This window comes from Nannobrachium achirus (genome assembly GCF_963921795.1).
Source record: "Nannobrachium achirus genome assembly, chromosome: 2".
NCBI lineage: Eukaryota > Metazoa > Chordata > Actinopteri > Myctophiformes > Myctophidae > Nannobrachium > Nannobrachium achirus.
Window position 1 is genome coordinate 28560522 of NC_137811.1, and position 19023 is coordinate 28579544.

The following is a 19023-nucleotide window of genomic DNA, read 5'->3' on the forward strand; positions in this document are numbered from 1 at the left end:
GTATAGTTGCCAAGCGTTACTGAGATTCGTACTGAGTTTCATAGTGACAAGATGTGACGGTTCTCATACTTAACTGCGACCTACGGTCGCAACAAGAACTACTACAGGTGTGCATGTGTCAGCTCTCAGTTTCTATCTTTTGTCTCTTTACTTTCGCTAGTGTGGCCAAAAACTGTTATCCACTGACTTGTGTGATGTAATGTTTGTCTGAAACTCAACAGGTGTTTTAGCCAAACAGGGCAAACTACAACCACGTCGAGGAATTCTGGTATCATCCAGGATGTTGAGGCAAACTGAGTCAGAGACACGCAAGTATTTCGAAGTTACCGGTAGTAGAACATCACCTACAGTTAGTGGAGTAGTCAATAAAAGAGTTTTTCTTGACCTATTTATAAATAGAGAGGGAGCTATACTCATACATATAAGGTTAAGCTACAGTCTTCGATGTTCAGATTAAACATATCAGAAATAAAAGTCATGGACACCCTGACCCCCATGTCACATGCATGTTAAACGCAAGTGATGTTGTAATTGTAAATTGTTCTACAGTCAGTCCACATGTGACTGGAGACACTGCATGGTCTTACTTGTACTGCTTGTTGGCTTACAGTGAATACTATTTTTCAATTGTTAAGCATTATTAAAGATATTATTCCACGATGGCTGTAATGTATTACAAGAGAATGTGTTGTTCAGTTGTTCTTGCACCATATTGCATACTACTTGCCAACAGGTTCAGTTTCTGTCGACAATGTTTTTCTTCATACATTTTGCGTTACCAGTTAATTGGCAGTTCATTAAAATCATGCCTCAGGAAATCCAGGAGCGTCATCAAAGACTCCACCTACCCCCATAACAGCCTGCTCACACTGTTGCCATGAGGGAAGAGGTACAGGATCCTCAAAACAGACATGAGCAGCTTCTCCCCCAGGCTATAAAACAGATAAATAAGAAAGGTTATCAACACCTTATTGCTGTACCTATCGGTGGGGCAGTGCATTATTATTGCCTTGTAATGCTTTGCTCTGGGTCTTAATTTGTTTTTAAACCATATTCATTGTTTTTTAGGACTGTCACTGTGATTACTGTTATTTATGGCGTTACTGGCCAATGGGCTGCATTTACATAGTGCCTTTAATTATCCAAGGTGCTTTACATTCACCCATTCACACACACATTCATACACCAATGCCAGAGGAAACCATGCAAGGAAGGCACCAACCTGCTCACCGGCAGCAACTAGGGGTTCAGAGTCTTGCTCAAGGACCCTTCGACACTAACTCTGCGGGAGCCCGGGATCAAACTGGGAACCCTTCGGGAACACTCCTTGTTCTAAGCCAGCAACTCTACACCTGAGCCACTGTCGCCCATTGTGTTTTGTTTCGTGTTTTTTATTGAAGTTGTGACAATACAATCTCTTGAATCGTGGAAATATGATAACAGCGGTTAGATCAATTCAGGGGCGTCATTTGGGGCATCAGCCAGGGGATGGCAATGGCCACCCTCACCCGCTATTTTGGAAATGTGGTTTAAGTGGTAAACACTTTTTTTTTGCCACCCTCTATTTCTTTCTGAAATTATGCCTCTGGATCAATTGAAAGCGAAGAATAGTGTCATTTGGATTCAGCGTTGTCATCAAGTAGACAATGCCCCTGTAATGGAAAAGTGGGTGTTGACCAGAACCTGTTGTATCCAATCAGATGTGGAGGGTGGGCATAGCAGAAACCATGGATGAAAACTATAGAGCTATATATGATGATGAAAACCATGAAGCGAGGTACTTGTTACCTTGCATCACACGATCTGGGAACCCACTTGCTGTCCTGAGAGATTATACACACACTTGAGTGGAGCGGAGCGGAGACATGAAGCTAATCATCGTGTTGGGTGGTGTTCTACTACTCTCTCTGTCTGGTAAGCAACCTACCGTACTAATATCTGGGCAGAAATATTCTGCAATGGGAAATGATTAGGCTTGCCGGCATGGTCAGAAATAAATACCAAAGATGTGTAAGCTGTAATATTCAGCACAGGTTAACCTCTGTATTACTTTGGAAGTTTCACTGTAAATTGCTGTAGCCTAATTACTTCATCACTTCATGAACTGCATGTACAGTATATTGTCCAAAGCCTGCAATTCTGGTGTTAAAGCTTTGCTCTTTGTTCTTACATTGCTCAGTTTTAAGCAAAGTGTACCATTACAAATCTAATCTATGTCTGAAAAACTATTTTGACCACTTTCATGACAGTTGTGTTACATTAACCTGCACCAGTGTATGCAACAGGTTATGGCTATATCATGAAAAATAGGAAAATTACCAAACGGGAAGTTGAGAATGTTATTATACATGTATGTATGTGTATGTATGTATATATATTTTTTCCCTTTTTTTTAATTGATGACTCATCTCTCGTCCCTCTATAGTCCTGTCATATAATTTTGGGGATGATTATGGAGATGAGTTTGGAGATGAAGAGTTTCGTGTTCGGATGGGCAGAGAGGTACCACTGTTTTACAATACTATATATTGTTATAAATTGCTTATATTATTTTATGAACTTTTATTAAATTACACATTTTGTTGCCATGCTGTTATTATCTCTATTATTGTTACTACAATTCTATTTAGTAATTAAGTCATTTTGATCATAGTTTGATTCTTATTAAATTAAAGGAAGAGTTATTAGCTTTATTTAAACCCGTTAGCTGCAGTCAATTCCACGTTTCTTTAAAGCTTCATATAGTGGAGACGTAACCATGAAGCTGTGAAACACAATTTGATGGGGACATATTGAGTTGCCCAGGAGTAGTTATGTTTCATTTGAAGGTGTAACTCACTCACAAGAAAAAACAGGCTGCTGTTATAGAGGAAAATTACTGGTTAACTTTAAAGAAGTAATGAAAATACTGTAGCAGATCTACAACCTCACAATGCATTGTGACTTGTGAGCCTGTATATTGTCTATTTTCACATTTCTTCCTTCCCCCTCCCCACACAAACACACACACATACCAGCCCGACTGTGACAAGTATGGAAGTGCCGGCTGTCCCAAGCTGTTCGAGCCGCTGTGTGCGTCTAATGGAAGAACATACACCAACGAGTGCCTTTTGTGCCAGGAGATCAGGTATAGTATGCCTGACAGGCTAACACACTGACTGAAGGGTAAAAGATTCGACACAATGGTGTCTACCTACATTAGGTATTCATGTATTGTGAGCTTTTAGATTGGCTATTTCTGCAAATTCTCTGAGTTTTTTTAATCGTGCCCCATGCAGACTACCCCATATTCCAGTAAGAAAAAATATATATATATCAACTAAACTCAAACTGAGGCTTTTAAAAAAGTGGAAATTTAAAAAACTAGAAACCCTACTTTAAAAATGATTAAAACTAAACTGAAATTGAAAAGTAAACAAAAATGTACACACAGTGTGAATTGAGCGGTGCCAAACACACATACTGTACATACATACATACATACATACATACATACATACATACCTACCACCCTGGGCACGATAAGACTTCCGGGTGGTTCTAGCTGAAGTGGCGGAAGTGCCTGCGTTTAACGGAAGTTACGTCATGCGTTCCAGTCTTGTTTACATCCCCCAGCGAAACAAACACAAATAGATTGTAGCCAGGGTTCCCACACATTTGAAAAGTACTTGCTTTTGAGGAGTACTTGCTTTTCAGTAAAAACTACAAAGTACATTATATTTTTAATATCTATACATTCCAGCATTACATTTAGCAATTTTCCCAAAACTGGCTTGTGGCTTTTTTCCAGACATTTTCAAAAATAGGGAAAATAGCAGACCTACAAGCTACAAGACCTCCAAATACTTAAGCAAGCTACAGACACACATATAGTTTTTTGTTAAGGGCAGTACTAAAGTAACGTTAAGATACATGCATTGTCTGAAGCATAATCTGAACCAATATTCTTAATATTCGTATTTTGAATACAATACACGTCTAATTAGGATAATTATTTTGTAGGTGTACACCAGGGTTCCCCAATTAGTTTCCCCAAGGGCTGAATTATGTGTAGGGTATCAAGCCGAGGGCCACAACATTGCGGGAGGCGACGGCGGCGTTCCCGCTACTCCAGCCAGCGACAAAGATATACTAGTGTTTTTGCTTCTCTTATACCAACATTATTATACCGTTATTATTATTGGTTGTGGCACTAATAATTTAGCCCTGGGATTCTTAAAGCTGTACTGTGGAAGCTGCTCAACTAGTGGTCAGTAGCGGTATTGCTTTTTTCGGCCGGAGTCGCCGCGGACCACCGGAACGGGGGTCCGCCGCGATCACCTCCGCCTCGCCGATACGCATCCGTAGAGCCGTCTCCCGTCATTTTTAGACCAGGATTGAGGGAGTAGCCTGCAAGATTCCTTCACCAATGTAAACACAGTTGCTGAGGGAAGCTACTTCCTAGAGACAGCAAGACTCGCTGTGATTGGCCGGTAGTGTATCATGTGGGAGATGACATCATTTTGCCGGGAAATTCTCCCCCCCTCACAACTCATAGAAAACATATAAAGAGAAGGCTTCAGAAGCTGAAAATAACAGAGTGGGTGTTCTAAAACTTTAGCGATTTAACAGTTAAGGGGATTGCACACGGTACGCGGTCACCGCCTGCTAGTAATTCATTTTCAATGAGAGGCGGGCGGCTATTTCGTCCGCGCAGCGAAGTTTAGAGGCGGCGAGGCGAGCGGGCGCAGTCCCGTGAAAATCCCCGCGAGCGTGCTCGTTTGTGCATGCGTACGCGGGCGGTGAGAGATGGATTGTGTTCATCTTTGTGAAATACCGCGCAGCGTTTACTCAAAGAGCGAGTGTGTTTGTGTATCACCGCGGCGTGTTCCTCGCAGATCCAAGCGGGAGCCCCGGCGGCAACCGCTGTCCGTCTGTAGAGCGCCTTAGGACAATTTTAGGATTTGTTTTATAAAAAAAGTTACATGGTATAACTTTAAATCCTGTGTTGAGTGCCCAAGGAGAAATGCACTCCTTAAAGTTAAGAAAACAATTAAAGGTCCGCTGTCAGCCCCGAAATTATAATAGTATGATACAGTAGTTCATGTGGTCTCTCTCCCGTGTGGATCCTGAAACAGTCTGAAACTGTCTCAGTGTAATCTGCCCAACAACAGCTGATCAGTACAGTAAGTAGTCATACAGTCAGGCTATACAGACAATTAATTTGATTGTCTTATAATTGCGCATCCCCACAATGACATCATAAAAATATTAACTTGTTTTTTAAGATGATTCTTAAAGTGACAGTAACCCTTTAGGTGACAGGCCCCCTTTAACCAGTCTGCTTGAAAGGTAGGCCTATGCTGGAGTCTGTCTCATTTCTCTCCAAAAGCCCTTTAATGATTGAAAATGATTAAGGATTACTGTGATTATGGTAAGCTTATCGTATGGTAATCTTATTAAGATTGTGGGGAAAAAAAAGGTTTTGACTGGTGTTGGTGGCGGCCAGACAGAACCCCCCCCCCCCCCCCCCCCCAAATTGAGGAAACCTGGTGTATACCTTACAGTTTTATGCTGTTCTCTTATCTGCTGTAGATATTCTATTCTATAAGTATGAGAGCAATGCACCAAATACAATCTCTTTGAATATATTTGGCCCATGTTGGAACTTAGTGCTGAGAAAGTAACAATGTAACACAGCTGGCAACCCAGAGACATCTACGTACACACAAGAGCGCGCACCCAACGAACACCGTCACCAACACCCACACGCAACAGATAGACATCCACACACAACACCCACAGAGTGGAGGATGTCAAAACAGACTGACCCACACTCAAGACATTAGAAACACACAAATGTGCACACACACACACACACACACACACACACACACACACACACACACACACACACACACACACACACACACACACACACACACACACACACACACACACACACACACACACACACACACACCTTATAGACATACAAAACAGCTAAGAGAAAACAAAAGAGTGAACACACACCATCTCTGTAATATGGGAACAGTTTGTTAAGTGTGTGTGTGTGTGTGTGTGTGTGTGTGTGTGTGTGTGTGTGTGTGTGTGTGTGTGTGTGTGTGTGTGTGTGTGTGTGTGTGTGTGTGTGTGTGTGTGTGTGTGTGTGCGTGCGTGCGTGCGTGCGTGCGTGCGTGCGTGCGTGTGATTTATTTAAAATTCTGATATTATAATACTGTTTATTATTTTTATTATTCAAGCCTGACAGCACATTGTGTGATGATACATGACATTAGGCATTATGTGTTTTTCTGTCACAGGAAGACCGAGGTGGCTGTGAAGGTCATTGCTATGGGACAATGTTGAACCAAAACATCCTGAGACTATGATTGACACACAGCCACAAATACAAACACACTTCTCCTCTTCTGCCTATATGTTCTTTCTTGCCTCATTAGAGATACTACTTAATTTAATTGACAGTGAAGACAAATTTCGCTTCGGGGGCAATAACGATTATTATTATTATTAATCTGCTTTGTGACGCATTTCTGTAAACACTAGAACTCAACTGTGGTAGTATGTTCTTGGATCATTAAAGATAATACTTAATTTAATCTGCTTTGTGGCTCATTTCTGTAAATTAGTAAAGGGTTCTTCAGCACTATGCTCATTAAACCCCTGGCCTGTTGTTACATGCACCTTTAAGCTGGATTCAAGCCAACAGTTTGATATGCATTAGGGCATGGACCCCCATTTAAAGACAATTACATTTTTCGTCCCTGAGCCCCCGGTAGCTCCATTCACAGCAGCAGCAGCCATATTGGATTTGTTTTGCTTACTTACTTCACAACTCTTACCAATTAAACTAATTTGGGCTTTGTTCCATTTAATCCTCTGGCGTCTGGTATTTCGTTTTATAATGCTATTTTGTGTTGTGGGTGGGATGGACCCCCATAACTCTGAGAGTGGACAAACAGAACCAACAAATGGACCCAGAGTGGGCACACCCATAAGGGAACAAAATTAGAACCCCCTCAAGGAAACATGAGGGTACCTGGACCACACTTTGAGACTGAATTGGTGTCGCAGGTTGTTTCCAGTGAGCCAACACCAACATGCACAATATCATCACCCTGAATCTGTTTGACCAGAATGGAACAGAACCTTAAAGGAAGCAAGGAACAAGGCAGGCCCAGTTTTCTTTCCCAATTTCTTTCCAATATGGCTGTTGTGCAGAGAGCCAATCTACCCTGCAAATCCTTAGTGTTAATGTAACTCTGCTATTCTTTGGTGTAAAATTAAAAAAGGGCAGACCAAGAGAAAGTTTAATTACAACATATTGACAGTTATAGTTAAATGTCTGAAAATGCACATAAAAATGAATCCAACACTGATGATAGTGCAGTCAAACAAACAAGTATAGTCCTAGTGGCTCAGTGGCTGCTTCCCAGTTCGATCCCGGGCTCCCCCAGAGTAACTGTCGAAGTGCCTTTAAAAGACCCTTCTCCACTACAGGGTCGAACCAGAACTAGAACCAGAACTTTGCAGAACCAAGAACTTTCAAGAACCCGTGAAGTTCTGCTTAAGTTTCCACATATAACCAGACCCACCGGGAACTAGGTCAAAAAAAAAAAAAGCCTGGTACGTCATAAAATCTTTTCATTTTGAACAGACCTTACTAGCTCCCTCTAGATATTTTCTTCTCCACAGACACAAATAAGAGCCTGTACACCAATTTGTCGTTACTGTCATCTGGTGTCGTGTCCATAGCGTTTCTGATAACGTTTCTTGATAATTTTTCTGCCAGTCGGAAATAGGATTTAAAAAATGTTGTCTTGTGGGAGTTTCTCCTGCGGCCCCCTCTAAGTCGTCACCTCAGCTCGACCAATCGAGAGCAGTGGCCCTTCCCAGAACTCAGGTTTAGTTCTACCTCAAGAGCTGGACCGAAAAAAGGTACCCAGAACCTCGTCTGAAACCGGGCCGTGTGCTATGGAAACTAAACCAGAACAAACAAAAAATAGGTTCAGGTTCTGTAAAGTTCTGGTTCCACCTTGTAGTGGTAAGGGTGCTTTAGAGCAAGATGCTGAACACCCCTAATTTCTCCCGATGAGCAGGTTGGTGCCTTGCATGGTTTCCTCCGCCCATCTGTGTGAAGTGAATGGATGAATGTAATGCAAAATCTCTGTAAAGTGCCTTGGATAAAGGTGCTATGTAAATGCACCATTTATAGGCCTAGTGAATGATTGAATGATTGATTGAAGACTTTATTAGAAGTTTGCGTAGGAAAAGGTACAGTTTCATGACAGTACAGGACACTGGTACAAGGTCAACTAAAAGGATAAACATCTCAAGAAAGCTTGTGGGCTTGTTTCAATTGGGGGACCTTTTTTAAAAACTCGTAAAATTGAATGACAGACAAATAAAACACAGTAAGGTTAGGTTACAGACCTTTGTGAAGTTGGCAGGCACCCCATATGATGAAAACATATATAAAAATGGTGTCATTCTTTAGTGCTGAATTTGTGCTGAATTGTGCCGTAAATGTTATAATTTGTGCTGGTATCACTTTTTAGTTATTCTACATAATATATATAAAAACACAATTGATGATTTCAACGGCACAAATTAGAGCACATCCAGCACTACAGAATGAGACCCTTTTTTCCTGATATGGAGCCAAAAAATTGGGGGTGCAAGGCTCAGCAAAACTATAACTTGAAATATCTCAAAAATGATACCAGCACAAATTATAAAATTTACGGCAGCACAAATTCAGCACTAAATATATGTATTTTTATATACCGTATGTTTTCATCATATGGGGTGCCAACTTCACGCAGGTCATGATGATGTGATGAAAACAAGTATTTCCTTTTTTAGCTCCATGCAGCTAATCCCGCGTGATTTGAGTCGCATGAGAGTCGAGAGGGGGCGTGGCGGGGTTTATTGATTGTTTACACAGGTTACTCGAATACTCGTGGTCGTACTAGCCTAGCCTAGCAAGTAGCACCAAGTTACAAACACCTAGTATTCGTTCTTTCTTCTTACCGTGCGTACTAGTGATGGCGGAAACAGAGTCAGACGACTATTCCTCTGAAGAAGATGACAGTACAGACGAGGAAATGTTGAGAGCATTCCTTGAATTTGATGGCACCGGGTATCGGTATGAGCCAGAGTACACGGACGAGGAGCTACTGGAGATGGAGCGAGAGAGAAGCGGAGACATGCAGCAGACACAACACAGTGGGGGAGATGAAGCGGCTGCTACTACAACCACCACCACCACCACCGCCAGCAGCAGCATGCGAGTGTCTGCAATATTACCAATGATGGTGCTCCTGTGGTTGTTGTGTTCCAGTGGCCACGGGGGAAGACTGCCGGTGTCGTAGGCTAAAGACTGTGTTGTTGTGGTTAATTGACTTGACTGCGTTGGAAGATCCTACTGTACTGCTGTGTGAAATCAGTTGCGACGATTTCCCCCTTTCATCAACGCAGGGCAGGCAGGCTGCTATGTGCTTCAAACTTTCGTTCACGTCTCCATCCCTCTTAATACACTGGCAAAGGCGAGCCAAACCAGAAGAGGACCAAAAGTGAGTGTGTAGGCCAACCTATCATGACATAGATGTAGGCTATATTTAGGCCTATTTAGTTAATATTAGAGTAGACCTTTTTAGATTTTAAAATCTGATATACTAGTCTTGATCCAAGGTTATAGACTACTATTCTGTTCAATGTATAGAAGTGTAAGTCATATTTTAATTACCATTTGTCGTTTTAATTTACTTACACATTTATGTCACATGAACGTGATTACTTTTTTTGCGACCGTAGGTCGCAGTCTACTATGAAACCTGGCAGATGCTGTCCATCAGTGAGTCAGTCAGTAACGCCTAAATGTCTATTAATAGCTGACCTGTTGCGACATCACATTGTTGACTGTCACACTCCATATGATCAAGACAGCCTGTTCTGGAAATCACAAGATCCCTTGATCATCAATATTAAGCCCATATTTGGCAAAAAAGACTGCTGAGTATCATCACCTGGATCTCCATATGAAAGATAACATTAAGTATTTATGTGTATTCACCATAACGTTTCAATTCAAGTTTGTTGACATATTATTACCAGCTTGCTGTTGCATGATATGTATTTAATTCTTTCATTATTGTCTTATTATTTGTGCATCTTTTGTTTTCAGTCATCCAGCGGTCTCCTCGCCTATCATGTGGTGCTGGTGGAGTGGGCAGGGCACTTCAAGGACAAGGACAGCTGTCTTTGTAGAGAGACAAGAGTCCTACCCAGCTGCATTGACCGCTATCAGCAGTAACTACTACCCATCTTCCACCGGGACTTGTTGGATTCAAAGAGGCAGATTAATCATTTGATATTGTCTCATGATGTTACATGGCATTGTTTTTCCAACGTTATAATTTCAAGGTCCCCCAGTTTGGAATTCATTAGAGCTAAGACCCCCACAACTCTTGACAGTGTACTGTACAAGGTTCTTCCATTTATTACACAGTTGGTGTTACTATGCGTTACTGACCTGTAAAGGTCCACTTGGTTCTTAACTGTCAATAAGCTTGAAACCCCGGGAGGTCCCCGGAGGCCCGGACCCTGCTTTAAGAGACACTGTTCTATGTTGCTAATAGAATTCTCTTGTCTAATTTAATATATATATATATATATTTTACTAGGGGATCCTGAGGAATATTTTGTATTCTAATAACACTACTTATTTTATAATAAATGTTCATACTGTAACAATTAACATTTAATTCAGTGCATACTATCTGAATACTCTTATTTCACTTTGTATACTCGTGTTGGCACATGGGTTCTTGATTTCCACTCACACCACAAATAATAATTGTGATGAACATAGAAAATTCTATGCATTTTCAATAACAATAGCAGTACAACTTTTGTTTCAGTTCTCCATGTTTAGAAAAAAATGTTTGTAATAAATGAAGAACTAAAAAATATATACATTTTGGACAAAATATTGTTCAATCTCACCTGCATTTCTTATAAATATAGATACTGTATTATTTGATTGCATAGATGTTTAGCTTGTTACAATGTTGAAGGATCAGGCCTTTGCGGAATCTGAGCAATATTTTGAAGCAGACATTTATCTTGTGTGTGGCAAGAGTAGATGAGACATTTGTCTTGTATCATCTCTCCTCCAGTACACACTACACAAGTTCTGGATGGAAGTCCAGTGTTGTGCTGTCATAAATTCCATGCATGACTGAGTTTGCTGAACAAGTTTTTGTACCTGTCTTCATCTGTTCAGAACATACATGTATGCAGTGGTGTGTTCTAGACTTTTTTTGAGGGCATACTATAATCTATGATCCGCGGCTATTCGTGTGGCCAGGGCATACGCCAGTGCATAATGCCTATCAAATACGCTACTTTGAAAGGTTCACAAGGGTAGACGCTATTCATATTTCCGACAGCAGACACCGTATACGTGTGTTACAGCACTGCATGTATACAAGAGTGTAACAATTAGTTTAATAACTTTAATAAAATTGTAGATTTTTTTTCTTGCCACTGTTTTGGCAGCTGGTCTTCCAACAATCATTATGATCCATGAGTGATAATTCTGTAGAGACAAACATGGAATCATATATATTATTTTTGGTGTATATTCCAGCATAGAAGAAAGTGCATTATGAACATGTGACAACTTACTTTACACTAGAAGTTATATTAGTGCTGTATTTTTTTAGTCTCAGATGGTAATGATGGTAGCTCAGTGTAATGACAAGAGTATGAATACACTGCTTTTAGTACTCAACTTTTAGTTTTCTTATTCATATAGGCAATGTTTTATGAATGTCGTTCTTGAACGATACACATATTATGAACAAGGCCTGCCTTTGTGCCTAAAATAGGTCATCGGCTTACAGTTTACAGTTTAGGCATTTAGCAGACGCTTTTAATCCAAAGCGATTTACAATAAGCAAATAAACATCACAATAATAAACAAGATTAAGTGTCAGTACATCAACAGCAATATAACAAATGTGAATGAATATATATCTAGAAAAAAAAAACTATATAATCCGTAAAAAACCTAAAAACAAATGCTAACTAGCTTCATGTATGGTCATTGATTTTTCCAGTAGTGCTAAGGGTTTAGGCTTACGTCTCAGAGTATGTTCTTGTCCATCACAATCGCTTTCAGAGCTCCTTTGACAGAAGGTGAATCTTCTTGAAGCTAATTATTCTTCTATCTTTGCTGCTCCTCTGTGAAGGCCCAAGGGTGGGTGATGAAGCACAGATTTCCACCAACACTCAAGCTCAAAAAAGGAATTCTACATTAACATCATTTCCTTATAAACCTAAAAACATGTTGTCTGTCGGTGTGGAAACCTTGTATGTTCAAAACTGTTACTGGAACTGGGAAAAAATGGTTTCAATGCAGTTATTACACTGTTGTTAATACTTCATTCATTGGTTCAATATTTCTAAAACCCATAGACACTGAAACACTTTCACTTTAAGGAGTACGTAAAGTAGAAAAGGTATTTACGGTATATATAATATATTTATTTTCTTGGTGTGTGTGGAGGGGGGCATTAACTATTGCCTCTTCAAATGTCAGGTCACAATGAGGTAAACTCACTGTTTACTGTGGCATGCATTGCTCATTGAATAGTTATATACTACCCCCTACTGGACTAACGCACATCACTGGCATTGGATGCAGAGATGGTGACATATTAATAGACAAGGTTGTTCCATGCATGCATGTAATGTCCATGCTATTATTCATGAACTTATTGTCTCCGCCAGGCCGAAAGGCATGGCCCAGACTATGTTTTTCCCCCTGTCCGTCCATCCCCGTCCGTCTGTCTGTCACCAGTTAATCTCTGGCACCGTTGGCCCGGTCGCTACCAAACGGAGTACACATAATCCCTGGATGCCAATTCAGAAACTCAGCCCGACATTTTTCACATGGGCCTGTTTCTAGCGCCAACATGAGGACGACTTTTGCAAAACAAATCTTTGACAGTGTTTTGTCCAAAAAGCACACAATCAGTAGAATCTCTAGTCTTCAGTCATGTGACCAACATGGATCTGTCTCATATTCCATCCTGATTGGCTAAGATTGGCAGGATTGGTCCGTTTTGAACAAAATGCCTCAAATCATGAACGCGGCTGGTCTTTTTGTAACCCAGGGTGCGTTTGAATAAACAAACGACCAGAGTGCCCTCAGTTCCTATATCCAAACGCACCCTGCGTTACGAAATGAACCACCCTCACCTGCCTCTGATTGGCCTACCTAGATCACGCTGGCCTACCAAACTTCCGTTTCTGTGACGCACGTGGAAGCTGCCCTCCCACCTCACAATGCACGTGCCCCAGAGCCGGAGAAAACGTCTACCTCTCTGTCTATGAGCTCCACTACTGAGTTTTGACTTAACAGAAAATATTTAGACTTTTATAATCCTACCGCACTTTATCCATTTGTCACCCTTAATTGGGCCTCACTATTGCTCATATAAGACTCTGCATCTCAGAGGTGGGCTGTGGACAGTTAAATATAGTCTATAGCAGGGGTCCCCAAACTAAGGCCCGGACACGGCCAGCCTCCACATTTGACCCGGCCCCCTGAACAATGACGAAAAAAAACAAAAATGTTGCTACTACAACCTCACTTTGTTTGCCCCAGTCATAGAACGTGAACGTGAGCCCCCCAGAACGGAATAATGGCAAAAAGGTTGGGTAAGACTAAGAGAAAAATTGATTCAGAATGCAGGGTATTTAACCCGCAGTGGACACACAATAATTTTTTTGTTCAACGCAAAGAAAAGGCTGTTTTGTCTCATCTGTCAAGACACGGTGGCGGTATTCAAAGAATACAATCTGGGCCGACATTATGAATCCCGTCACAAAGACAAGTATGATAGCTTGCAAGGCCAAATGCGAGCAGACAAACTCTCAAATCTAAAAAGTGGACTGTTAGTTCAGCAGACTACATTTGTACGCCAAACTCAGCTGAACCAATCGTCAGTTCGGGCCAGTTTCCGTGTTGCTTAGCTGATCGCAAGCGGCGGTAGACCTTTCACTGAGGGAGAGTTTGTCAAGAAATGTTTGAATGTTGTTGTAGAGGAGGTGTGTCCCGAGAAGAAAGATGTCTTTAACGCCGCGAGTCTGTTGGCGAGTACAGTCACCAGACGCGTTGAACCCCTGCGATAGGCACCCCTGCGATCCTTTTTTCTGTTGACCCTGGCCCCCCATCAGAGAAGGGAAAAGTTATGTGGCCCTCACTGGAAAAAGTTTGGGGACCCCTGGTCTATAGTAATGATTGCTATGGGAATATAGAGCTATTTAACCAAATAATTCACTTGATCACAATAATTGGCTTGACAATTACATTAAAGTCAACTAAAATGACATGATCATGACAGCCCTAGATAAAGCAGGGTTTCTGCACCTTTAAATCAGATTTAAGACTTTTTAATACTGCCGCTCAAAACAACTAAATTTAAAGGAGTAGTTCACCCCCCAAATGACCTTTTTTCTATTGATTACTCATGCCATGGAGACTTGAGTTCAATAATATTGTTTTGTTTTTTGTCCCATTCCTAAGACAATAATTTGATTTCAATAAATGTATCCCCATTGATTCCGGATGGTGACCCAAATGCATTTGGGTCCCCATCCGGAATCAATGGGGGCAAATTTACTATAGTACATTTTTTGTCTTAGGAATGCGACAAATACAAAAAAATATCATTGAACTCAAGTCTCCATGGTGTGAGTAATCAATAGAAAAAAGGTCATTTTTGGGGTGAACTACTCCTTTAAGATCAAGTTAAAAATAAAGAATCACAAAATAAGCACGCAATGATCTCAATTGCTCACATTTAGGGTCAATTTGGTCTCAAGGTTTATTGAGAATTGACCAAAAGGAAAGATAAATTAGAAAAAGTAAACAAAAATACAGTGACTGGTAGTCGTGTGCAGATGGCATGACATAATATAAATATAGTACATATCGTGTTTTTATAAAATGCAAATACCTATAAACAATTGTATTACAATAAAGCACAAAATACCAGTACAAAAACACTTACTGTATATGTAAATTGCATGTTCAAAACATAGCTAAGCTTTCATATTTAATGTTCTACAATTTATTTTTTAAACATTAAATTAAATGATCAGTGCATTCATTGTACCAGTGGTCACAGTCTCTTGGTGGTCAATCTGATAGGCATAGGCTCTCCCCTGAGATTAACAAGGGCTGCACAAACTTTAAGTATGTTGTCGATTTTAGGGACCAAATGTAAAGGCACAGTTTGAGAAAGAATCCTGTACATCTTGAGACGGTTTATTGCTCGTTCCACAGGAATGCGTTCATTAGCAACGTGCCGTGTTTGTGTGACCTCATTATTTATCAAATGGCATTGCTTCTGAGTACATGCTGGTAAGACCAAGCGCACATTCCGCTCCTCAAGCAAGTCCCCAATGCTTAAGCCATGGTGCCCTATCACCACATCTCCAGCTCGCAAATGGTCAAGAAACCCAGAGTTCTGTGCTATTAATCTATCACTACATATCCCACCATAGGCCTTTGAAATGAACAAAATCATCCCAGATGTAGCAGTTGCAACCAGATATTTCACATTATTATTGGCATAGTAGTGACTGTAAGATTCTGTCCCTGCATCCCCATTTATTGGTTTCTGCAAAACACATTCTGTGCACTCAATTATACAAGTTGTGTTTGGAAAATCATCTTGGCAAAGCTGTGGCATAGTAGCCTCCATCGTTTCACAAGGCAGCCAAGGAAAAAGTTCCTTGGTTTGCTCAGCAATTTCATCTATCCAGAAATTCAATGATTCACAGACCTGATCAGGTGACCATGTGAAACGCCTTGCTAAATCAGCAACCATAAAGTTCTGTCTGAGTGTCATTAATGTCAACAGAATTTGGTCTTTAACTGGAATTGTTGATGGTGTGGGGGCAGAAGCATTTAACCAAGACACAAGCGTGTAGAATTCTTTTAGTGGGATCCCTGTGTACAACACACAGTTTGTATCATCTCTTAAAAGAACATCTGCAACAGACAGTGATTGCTCATGGGCTGGTGCAGTCCGGTTCTTTGAAATAAGATACTCAGAAGCAGAAACTTCCCCAGGCTCCTCACCCAACTGCCCTGGCCCCACAAAAACAAAAGAATCCTCCCCTGCCCCCTCAGAATCCTCAGAGGATGACTCAGAATCCTCAGATGATGACTCGGAATCCCCAGATGATGACTCGGAATCCTCAGATGATGACTCGGAATCCCCTGATGACTCCATAGATTCCTCCCCTGACTCCTCAGAATCCTCCACAGGCTGCCCATAATCCTCCTCCAACACACCAGGCTCTCCTGCAGGTAACACATACAGTGCATATGTATATTAGGGCTGTGCGTAACGATAGAGGTTACTGTATCGATGTCGATATGACAGGCACCTATGGTCTGCGTCAGATTCCCCTTAGCACTCTTGCTAAGGGGACCACCCTCATAACCCAGCAAAGTATTAAAGCTGGGAGGGAATATGTAAAGTTTGTGACTAGTTTTAGATTTTTGGCATGGTGTTAGGTATGGGTATAAGGTTTTCAAAAAACATTGCAAACAAGTTGGGCTCGCCCCCTTGTGGTCCATTTGCAATGAATCCAATATAGAGGGTATGCTCGTGATGTTGTACCTAGAAGTGATGTGGGAACGCCTACTGAGTGGCAAAATCATCTAGCGAGTAGACCAAAATCTCAGGAAAAGGGGTGAATAAAACAACATGGCACCGGCAGCCATTCTTTCGGAGGGGAACGCTCTGAGTGGCTGAGGTGGCAGTGTCTTGGAGCTCCGTTCACATGATTCAGTAGTGCAGTCATCCTGTGAATCTATCACGGGAGCTTTTTTTTATAACGTCGCGCATACAGCCCGCGGCCCGCCCTCCCGTCCTGTGAGCTATTAGTTGAAGGGGGCGAAAGCGTGAACGTAATACCGTAGTTTAAGGAAATGAACGAATCGTTCATGATTCATTTTTGTGATTCATTCTTATAAAAACAAATTTCAGAAGCGTTTTTTTTATATATATATATATATATACTATAATACTTTTTCTGATCTTTTTGAATCTCGCCCCTGACAACCGTCAGACACACTCAAGCAGTCTCATAGACAGCGCACTCCGAACTGGCAAGCAGTGCCATAATTAGTTTAACCTTTTCACCACTAGACAGAACAGAAAAAAAGGGAGAGCATAAACTTACCGAAGTCCAGGCATATTTCGGTTTCCTCTTGTCCAATAGAGATGGGCCTGGCTGGGTCTTGGTAGGAAGGCTTCGACCTCACGTGCATTGCCTGGTGTGCTCTGAGACCCGAAATTGTGAGGAAGTCAAAGACACAGTGAGCACAGGAGTAAGACTTCTTCCCTCCACTGTGAACATCGTAGTGCACTACGAGACGCTGCACTGTGGCGAACTTTAACCCGCACTGGTCACAGCAGTAAGAGCGCTCTCCGCTATGAACTCCATTGTGTCTGTAGAGATCTGTACATCTGGTGAACTTTAAACCACACAGGTCACAGGAGTGATGCTGCTTTCTCAAGCGCATTTTCTTGTGGGTTGCGAGGTCCTGGCCGTCTACGGGTTCCTCTTGTTCAATAGAAATGGCCCCGGCTGGATCTTGGTAGAAATGATTAAATCTTGCCTGGTGCTTGTGAAGACCTGGCAATGCGAGGAAGCGTAAGGCACAATGATCACAGGAGTAAGACCTTGCTTCTCTGTGAAACGATATGTTGTGTCTGTAGAGATGCTTTAACTTGGCGAAATTTGAACCACACAGGTCACAGATGTAATCCATGAGCATTTTCTGGTGTGTCGCGAGGTCCTGGCAGACTTCGGCTTCCTCTTTTTTAATGTTAGGAATTGAACAAGGTACGTCTTCTGGTTCCTCTTGTTTAACAGGAATGGCCCTGGCTGGGTCTTGGTAGAAAGGCTCCATTAACCTTGTGTGCCTTGCCTGGTGTTCACAGAGTTCCGCCAATGTGAGGAAGTTAGCGCCACACTGGTCACAGGGGTAAAGCCTCTCTCTCTTTCTCCCACAGTGAGCACTGTGGATGCCCAGACCCTTCTGTGAGATGAATTGTAACTCACACCGTCCACAGGAGTAAGTAGACTGGGCATGGCTCACCATGTGTCTTTTCTGGTGTTCCTTTAGACGGTCCAAAGTGGTGAAGCATGACTGACACTTGTTACAGCTGTGAGGCCTCAACCTGGTGTGAACTCTACTCTGGTGAATTCTGAGACCACCAATTGTGGTGAAGCTTAACCCACAATAGGCACAGCGGTGAGGCTTCTTTAATATTCTGTTACAAATTCTCTGGTGTAGTCGCAGTTCATTGATTGAGGTGTAGATTCTGTCACAGCCGTCACAGAGGAGCCATGTTCCTGTCACTGGGTCCGAGCCAAGAAGGTGATCTGAGATAGGAAACAAGACAAGTTTCAAGTATAATAATGAATGAGACAACAAAAACAATCCAAAGTGTAAAGCTGAGAAACATCCATAGAGAGACAACTTAAAACTGCACTGCACATGTTACGTTCCTGTTCTACTTCTACCTAGCTATGGTTGTAGGTAAGCTACAACCATAGCTACTTAGCTAAGCTACCACCCCAGATGACAGTGTAGTGACAATGTAAGGACTTTTAAGACCTTTTCAATAAGAAAAAAGGTCATTACTGCATCAAAAGTAATCAACAAAGTACTATTCTAGCAAAACTGGTCAAACATTGGTCAAACAAAATCACACCAGTGCGAAGTGAGCGGTGCAAACACGATACACATGGGCCATTCTGTCTGTGATGTCAGTTGAGCTACTTTATGTGTATGAGCACAGATCTCAATTTTTTTGGCTAATACATTCAATACAAACACAAAAAGGTAAACGTAGGACCGGTTTGCACCACTCAAAAATAGCCGATCTAGAAGCTTGTAGATCTGCCATTTTCACAATATTT